Source organism: Rattus norvegicus, chromosome 9 (genome assembly GCF_036323735.1).
Source record: "Rattus norvegicus strain BN/NHsdMcwi chromosome 9, GRCr8, whole genome shotgun sequence".
Taxonomy (NCBI): domain Eukaryota; kingdom Metazoa; phylum Chordata; class Mammalia; order Rodentia; family Muridae; genus Rattus; species Rattus norvegicus.
The window spans coordinates 60,742,416-60,751,692 of NC_086027.1; the positions used below are offsets into that span (position 1 = coordinate 60,742,416).

Below are 9,277 nucleotides of genomic sequence, written 5' to 3' on the forward strand. Positions count from 1 at the left end.
AAAGTGTTAGACTTACAGGCATGCATCACTATGCCTTAAGAGAAAAAAATTACAAAATTTAAAAAGCACTTAAGGAACAAGGTAGACAACAGGCTTATCTTATTATGTAATTTTGTATCATTGTGGCAAAAACATCTTGTTCAGTGGATTTAAAAAGGCCTGCTTTGAGTGTGTTCAGACACTCAATCAAAAAGTAAATAAATAAATAAAATAAAATTTTATAGTACTGTAATTTGAATATGTGCCAAATGTCCTGTTCTGTTTCTCCAGTCAGGAAAAGAAAATTCTTTTCCAAATCACTTGAAGCTTGGACAAAAATAACCATTCCCTTTAACACTCTCTAGCATCACAGGCAGACTTCAGAGATGACATCCCAGCTCTCATGATCTCCTCAACCAGAAGAAAGTTAGTGGTTATTATAATACAGGAATGAAGCAGCTGCTTATTCACACAGTAGTTATCCCACAGACCCATTTCTGTAGCCATCATTGTCTCAGCTGTGTTCAGAGCACACCTACAAGCTGACTGGGTTCCAAATGTTCAGCTTGGACATTTAACTAATGTTTCCTGAAGGTCAAAACCAGAGTTCTGCACAAGAACCTTGGGAATGATAAGCAAGGTGTCTGCAAATGCCTGGACCCCAAGCTAAGCCCTGCCCTTCACACTGGGTTTGTATTTGATCGGACCTTCTGCCAGTGCCACTTCTATTGCACCTGTGCCCATCATCAATAGCATTTTTGACATCCCTCAAGCCATCTCTTATTGAATCCTTGATTTCAGTCAGCATGGACTTAGTTGGTCCCTTAACCAGTAAAGTGACAGAACAGGGATTGTTACACTTTTCAATAAGGGTGAACTTCTCACCATTATATACTCATAGACAAGTCCTCCATGTCCCAAACAATCAGGAGTCAGGTTAGCAAAGAAGTTCAGAGCTATCCCACCACAGCTAGTGTCAGCCTTCCATGTTTCTCCTTTTGGCTCTGTGCAGAGCTACAATATCTTCTTTCTCAAGGGCATCTAAAGAAAAGGGGTCAATAATGGTTAATAATGACAAATTTTTTATCTGAATCACCACTGACTTTCTTATTCAGGTCTATGATATTTTTAACTGTATCATCAATGAATGTTCTTTCAGCCTTTACTAGTTTCTCTTTCTCTTCTTCACTCTTGAAAAAAAAACTCAGAATTCAGTTCTCTCTCCTCATACTCTAAGGACACATTGCACATGAGGATGTAGGCATTATCTACTCTTTTCTTCATATCAGGATGCCCTGCCCCATGATCCAAATTGAGCCCTTTGATTAAGCTTGTATCAGTTTCAGATTTATGATTCATCTCCATGATTTCAACCACGAAAAGGTAAGTGGGCTCATCTCTTTTCCTAATAGCCAAAATCGAGTTCACCACAGCCTCTGTCAAGACATCTGCAAGTTCAACATGAACTTTACTCTGCAGAGATGTCTTGGCAACATCTATAAGTGTTTTTCTGTTCATCTCTTTGCTCGCTTTTACTTGTTCCAAAAACTGGAGTGCCCTTTCCTTTGCAGCTTCAAAACCTTCAGTTATTATTCTGGACTCTATGAGTTCAGTCTGCCCACTGAACATTTTATCTAAGGTCCCTCACTTTGATTCCTGAGAGTCTCACTTCCCAGGTCTCTTTCTGGAGGTTCCTTGGAAATATATTTACCTGAAGACCCACCTATACCACTCTTGGGCATATACACAAGAGATGCCCGACCATAACACATATGGATATGTGCTCCACTATGTTTATAGCAGCCTTATCTGTGGTAACCAGAAGCTGGAAACAACCCAGATGCCTCACAGCAAAAGAATGGATACAGAAAATGTGGTTCATTTACACAACAGGATATTGAGAACTATTAAGAACAAGGGCATCATGAGTTTTGTAGGCAAATGGACACAGCTAGGAAATATTAGCCTGAGTGATATAACTCATACTCAGAAGGACACACATGGTATACACTCACTAATAAGTCAGTATTAACCAAAATATACAGAATACCTAGGATACAATTCACAGACCTCAAGAAGGTTAACAAGCAGAAGGACCCAAGTGAAGATGCTTCAATCTCACATGAGAGGGAGCAGAGAAAAATCAAGAGAGGTAGAGGCAGGGAGAGATATGGATGGGAGAGGGGAGGAGATTGGAAGAGGAGAACATGATCAGGTATCGTAGTGGGTAGAGAGAAGAGAGAAGCACTGAGGGCCAGCAGAATGATTGGAAAATGTCACCTTTGGGTGTTGGGAGGTAGGGAGACCCTCAAATAATGTGTTCATATTTTGTTCCAATTATATAAATAATTAATTTTATCAGGGGAAAGGCTTAAAAATAAAGTACTCATATGTATTTATAAAAGACTTAAAACAATTGACTCTAATAAATTTTGACCTGTCTGACTCTACCTTCATTATTGGCAAAAAGACCAGTCAGGGATTCCTTGTGAATGCAGGCCTGAAAGAGCCTTTTTAAAGGCATCCCTTGTATCCAGATATAGTATTAATAATTAAAAATGGAATGTGATAGATATTACAGAAGAATTTTCTGAACTACACATAAATATTTTAATAACATTATAAGAGACAGGTACATTTTCTGTATCTTATTTCACCATTAGTCATTTATTTGATCTTATCCTTATTAAACAATATAGGTCTGAAAATCTTTTTTCCCTCAACAGCACACATATGTGCAAAAGTTTGTTAGTTGCTAATTTTTAAGTATGGTAAAATGTGTCAAGCCAAAATTAGTGAGCTAAATATTTTAAGATTGATAAATATTTTCAAACTCAATTTTATTTTATCAACATAGGTTACAAATAAAGACAAAAATAAACACTATATTTTGTCACAAATATGTGATTAAATATAAAAATCTATACAATAAACCTGAAGAATCAAATTGTAAAATATAAATATTACTGAAATTGTCTTAGTTGCCCTGGAATTTATATTTTCCTTACAAGGAACTTAACAAGCAAATGCTAAATTCAAGAGCTGTAATCATTGGGCACATGCTGATGCTGATCATTGTCTAGAACTGAGTCAATTTACTAAATCTTAATAAAAATAAGGGAATACAAATAAAACACTGGGATGGGAGGAAGGAATGCTGTATTAGGTGTGTCCCATACACGAGCTACATTCCCTAACTACTTCCAAATTCATATCCACTCATGACTATGTTACCGAACTTTCTTTCAACTACTACAAACTCAGGAATTAAAACCTTCATATAACTAATTCTAGAATCCAGCTTTTCTTCTTATTTGTTGTTTTCAATTTTCTGTTTTTCACAGATGATACTTAAAATTAAAATACACAAATTATCAACATTTTATATTTGTCAGTTATCTCATATACTTCTAATACAAATAAAATATTTTAATCATCATTAGTTTAATATTTTTTATCTATTTTATATGTCAAGTAAAAAGAATTATATTATTCCCAGCATCTCTAGTTTAAGACTCATTTATGTATACACACTCCAATGTCTGTAATCATTATTGTGCACTTTTGTAAGGATAACTAACATTCTTAAATGTATTTGTGTTACTCGTTTACACTGCTTTCCTCTTCTCCTACAGCATGGTGTGAAACAGTTACCTCAGTGACCAAATTCTGCCATTCTGAATTAAAGACACTCATGAGTATGCCCATGATCTGTCTTTATAAAGATGGCAAAATACAAAATTATTGCACTTGTCTGCATATTACAACAAAGCAAAACATTTTAATAGAAGTCAGTTAAGAAAGAGTCTAATCATTTAGTTGCTCAGGTCGCATGGGCTGATATTCTGAAGTTGGATACCTGTAGTTTGCAAACTGCTATAACAGCCTCATCCATGGAGGTGTGGGACTCCAGTTTCCTTATGCATAAGAGGAAAAAGGTATAGCAGCATTCAAGAACTGCACTGAAAATGAGGCTGTATAGACAGCAGGCAGGGCAGGAGAGATTAGGCTCATGGAAGGAGTCAAACAAAAAATATATATTAAATATATATGGACTTCAGCTTTCACCAAAACTCTATTGGTTTCTGTTCTAATCATTATAACCAAATGCATGACAAGATTCTTATTAAGAGAAGAGGGCAGGGTTGTTTTAACTAATGGTACAAGCAATTAGCATTGCTTGGTACAGTCATGGTACAGTCATGGCAGGAAAGAAATGGCTATTAAAAATAAAATCAAAAGGGAGTACAGGTTCTCCCTTTTTCTTTCTAACCACCCAATATTTAGTCTATGCCTATAGTCAATGATACATCACCACCCACCAGTAAGTATCACATGCTCCCATCCCATGATACCCACACTCCATTCAATCCACCCTGAAACCATTTTCAAATACAAACTCAAAACTCTTCTGTGCTGACCCTCTAGATGGATATGAACTCAATCACAAGGATGAACAAAATTAAATATTACATAAGCATGGCTCACTTTTCTTTATTAGTGGTTGGTTGTTTTATTGACGAGAAAGTTTAAGTTTGACAGCACTACCCCAATGCCAATCATCTGCTTTCAGGCTGCAAATACAATCAGACCAGGAATGTCCAGACTCCTGACTTTTAGGCTTTGTTCTACTTTCCCAGAGGTGCTGTATTTGAGTTATCTGGTTATAGCAAGGAGAAAAGTAACTCATGTGCAAGCAAAGCACCTCTGTGCAAGTTTGTAAGCCTGGAGTAAAGAAATTGGAGCAGGTAGCCCACCAATTCAAGGTCATACTGGATACTACCCTGTTTCAAAAACTGAAGGAAAAAGCAAAGGAAAAAGCAAAGAAAATGTCAGTAAATTTTTACATGTTATATTTACCCAATTTGCTTGAGTTTCTTCTGTCACTGAAACAGGACTATAATAATGCCAGAGGGGAAGGAAATATTTACATTTTATAGATTAACATATACCTACCCGGAAAGACAGATGTGCAACCAGTAAAAGGGGCAAGAGGGAAGAACTGGTCCTGAAGTCATGAAAGAGGGAGGATCAGCCCTGCCCCCTCAGTGGTCTGGGCAGCACAGAGGAGCTGACCATGGTCAGGAAGGCATGAGAGAGCCAGTCCTGAGGGTGTTAGAGCTGGGGATCTGACCCTGCCTCCTGAGGACAGGGATATTAGGTAGTCTGGCAGTTTGGGATGCATTAAAAGGGGAGTCCTGGTAAGCCAAAGCTGCAAGATTTCCATGATACAGAACAAAAATAAGATAACTGGGAGGAGTACCAATCAGGATCCAATGTAGGTGATGTCACAGAATCCAGAGACCTCAAACCAGACTAATGACTCATTGCAATAACCATTTGCAAGTGAAGATGTGTATAGAGAGGGAATCACTGTGGAACACACAACATACTACAGTTTCCTTGATGAGATACTTTTCTATGCTTTGGGGTGTGTGTGTGTGTGTGTGTGTGTGTGTGTGTGTGTGTGTGTGTGTCTGTGTGTGTGTGTGTGTGTGTGTTCGTGTGGACAAAGGGATGAGGAAATGAGTAGGTTGATACGTTTGATATGAAAGAAAGAGGACACTTAAATATCTGACAGAATAAATCAATTCTATTGAGAACAATACCTAACTCTACATCAAAAATTAGCTGCTTTCTCAATCATTCTAGTGCATGCATAAAACAATATTCATACTTCACATGTGTTTATAACTGATAGTGATATTCTACATGTGGGTCACAACTCCTTTAGCAAATTTCTATCTCTAAAAATATTTCCATTAGAATTAATAACAGTAGCAAAATCACACTTACAGCAACAAAAATAATTTTATGGTTAGGGATCAACACATTAAGAAAGTTGAGAACTATTTTTTTTTCTTTTCTTTTTTTCAGAGCTGGGGACTGAACCCAGGGCCTTGCGCTTGCTAGGTAAGCACTCTACCACTGAGCTAAATCCCCAACCCTGAAAGTTGAGAACTATTGATGACCACATTTGAATTACAGTGAGAGCCAAGATGGAGATGGTTTTTTTAAGCATGTTTGTAGAAGGTAGCACACTTGGTTTTAGAACAGAACTCACTGTCTCAAATGTTCTTCATGAAGCTATCCATAACTCTAGTTGTACATGTTGTAATAGTTTTGCAATGGTCTTTATCTATATTTGATGTTTTTATGTTAATGTTAAATGGATATATGCATAACAACATATTTTTTTCTTTTCTATTTGTATGTCAAAAATAAAATAAGCACACATGTGCTTTGCATGCAAGTTTATAGTTACACTCTGATATAAGGATAGATGACAAGATAAGGTAGAAATTACTAATTTACTTTCCTAAGGTATCAAACAGATTAGAATATTTGAAATATGGGAAAATGATCGAATATAGTTGTTTCTATGGAGTTTTGTTGTAAAACAATAAAGAAAGAGGAAGTTTAAAAATAAATGTTATGCTTTTTTCTATTAACAACACTCATAAATGTAACTAAACCATTATCAAATAGAATTAATTAAAAATATCTAATTTTCCAACCTGCTAGTTTTGCTTAAATTCTATCACTTCAGAGGAATTGTTGACTGTAATCTAGCAACTTGTTTAATATTTAGTATGCATATGACATCTTTGTGAAAACTTAGCTACCTGAATAATGTATTTAATCAAGAAACTTAAAGGCAGTGTGATTTTCAATGAGACCTGATTAGCAAAAACATGATGAGCTCCGTAAAATTTAAACTTTAGAGCTAACAGTTTGCATAATGTTCATTTAGTGTTTGGTCTTAAATCTTGGAATGAAAGATGACTATAAAAACCTCCAGTATGGTATTAGTTTTACTTTATAATGCTTTCCTCCAACTTTGTAAACAACAATGAATAATGAAGAAAGAACAATCATCATCTTAAAATTAATTAACATGAATTTTCATCATAATTCCTGAACAAAATCCTCTGCTACATGTTTTTTTTTTCTTAACAAATGAATGAGGCATGAATAAATATAAAACTTCAAATGTGAACATTTGAGGAAGTTTCAACACGCTAGCACATTTTTTTGCAGTGGAAGGAGTGTAGATTTCTTGATCCCTAATTCATCATTTTTCTCATTCTTAAGAAATTCTCCTTTAAGCAGCACTTGAAAGCCTTCCTGAAAACACCGCCGTGCAGAGTTCACAGGCACCACGGGATGCACACAGGCTCCTGCATGATGATCTGTTGCCCATGTTTACTATCAAGGATCCTAATGTACCTCTCCCTCTGGTTAGGCTGTTCTTTCTTAATACATCTTCTTTCAGCGGGATAGCAATCTCTTTTGTGTGTGTGTGTGTGTGTGCTCTGTAGGAAATCTTAGACAAAGATGCTTTCCAATAAATAACACTGTAGAAGAGCCAGGTCTTTCTTATGTCCCCTGAAGTATGGCATCTTTTTGAGTCTGAGACACTGCATCCATTTATTTAGAGAGATCCAGTCAGAAGTGCATACACATGAAAACACGTTCCAGGTGTGCTGCCTTTCCCATAAGTATTTATAATTAACTTGTTGAAAACAAATTTTCCAGTATGCCTAATTGTGTTCTCTAGTATCAGGTTTTAGATAGCCGATATAAAGAGGAACATAGTCAACTATTCAGATGACAGGTCTCAGTGTTTTTTAGGCCCACAAATACTTCCCTTTCAAACAAAAACCATAAACAAGACGTTTAAAAAGATTTGTCTATGGTCCTCAGCTCTGAAAAAAAAGAAAAAAGAAAAAAAAAGATTGTCTAAATCAATATTTCTGGTACTTTATTCCTTGGGAGATGATGGGTAACAGTCCAAGTCATGGTATCCTTCTTCCAATCTTATTGTTCAAACTGTAGTTACTTCAACATATCTCAAAAATCTAGCTGAGGCTTTACAAATGTTAACAACCTCTTGTGAAGTGCATATAGATTTCAACATTACAGCCAACTCGAGCTGTTAGTACACTTTCAGTTCCTTCCCTTTTTTTATGATCCAGTTACTTTTTACTAAACACCATACACAGCACCTTCTGCATACATAGGCATTATGACAAAGTTTTCCTTCAGAATATATAAGTACGTCTTCTAGAATGTTTTAGGAATATTTAGTAAAATAATCTTTTCATTCATATGATACAAAGATTTGTACTTTCCAAGAGGTATCAAAGACAAAATTTAATAACTATGTACTAAATAGCTAAAATATCCAACTGATACTACTATTCTTTGAAATAAAAAGATATATTTTAATATCCTTCTCACTAATACTGCTAAAGTTAAGACCCCTTTATTTTCTCACTACAAATACTTTGAATATATGATCTACGTGATACCTTAAGGCCATACAATTGTGCTTTTGTACAAATATCTACTGGATATTAATTATCAGATAGTAAAACAATTGAGCAATAATTCTAGGATCATATTACTAGGAGTAACTTTCACAGAGAATAAATGAATAGAAATATATTTTTGAAAGCACACTATACTAATGACTTTGAAATACCTAAATTTAGCAGATATTTATCAAGGCCTTATGCTTAAAAATACTGATTGCACTCTTGTTATAGAACCTAAGAATTGGTCTTCCTAAATTTGAGCTGTCTTATACTTTTTTGCATTCATTTCTTAGAGAATCAATGGATCTGTTGTGGTATATCTTAGAGTCACTGTGGTAAAAACTATGAAATCTGATTTGATTCTGGATTTTTACTGGTCTTTCTCTCAAGAGTCATTGAACCATAACTTCCGAGCTTCCTTTCCAAGTGTACTATTAGGTGTTAGTCTACACAGATAGATCCATCTTACGGGCTCACAAACACATAAATAACACGAAAGGAATAGCTATAACAAAATTGTCATTTTGTCAACATTATAAAATTTTTCAACAAAAAGGATAGAATTTTAATCCATGTTTGGATTAGAGATACAGTGTAGATGTATTATGTGGTTTGGGGACTAGAAAGCAATACAAACTCACTCAGTGTGCACCTTGCAGAAGTGACAACTAAGCAAGTTATAATAAGTGTGACTCCAATAAAGAAATAATATGCTTGCCTAGCAAGCACAAGGCCCTGGGTTTGGTCCCCAGCTCCGAAAAAAAAAAGAAATAATATACTATATAGGTGAGAGGCATGGAAATGTTTAGATAATAAAGAAATATAGGAGTTGTGTTACCTAGTTGCTAGTGCGGAGGGGGGAGTTTATAAAATGTCTTGAACTGCAGCATGTAGAGTTTGGTATTGGGTAGAAGTGTTGGGAAAGACATTATGAAAAGGAAATAGCATCAAGACAAGAGTTGACAGTGAGACTATTT

General features: G+C 35.5%; 1 pseudogene; it reads right to left on the reverse strand.

Annotated features, from left to right (window-relative positions):
• Nucleotides 1-330: 330 nt before the first annotated feature.
• On the reverse strand, nucleotides 331-1,608 carry Cct6a-ps16 (chaperonin containing TCP1 subunit 6A, pseudogene 16; annotated as a pseudogene).
• Between the last annotated feature and the right edge of the window lie 7,669 nt (nucleotides 1,609-9,277).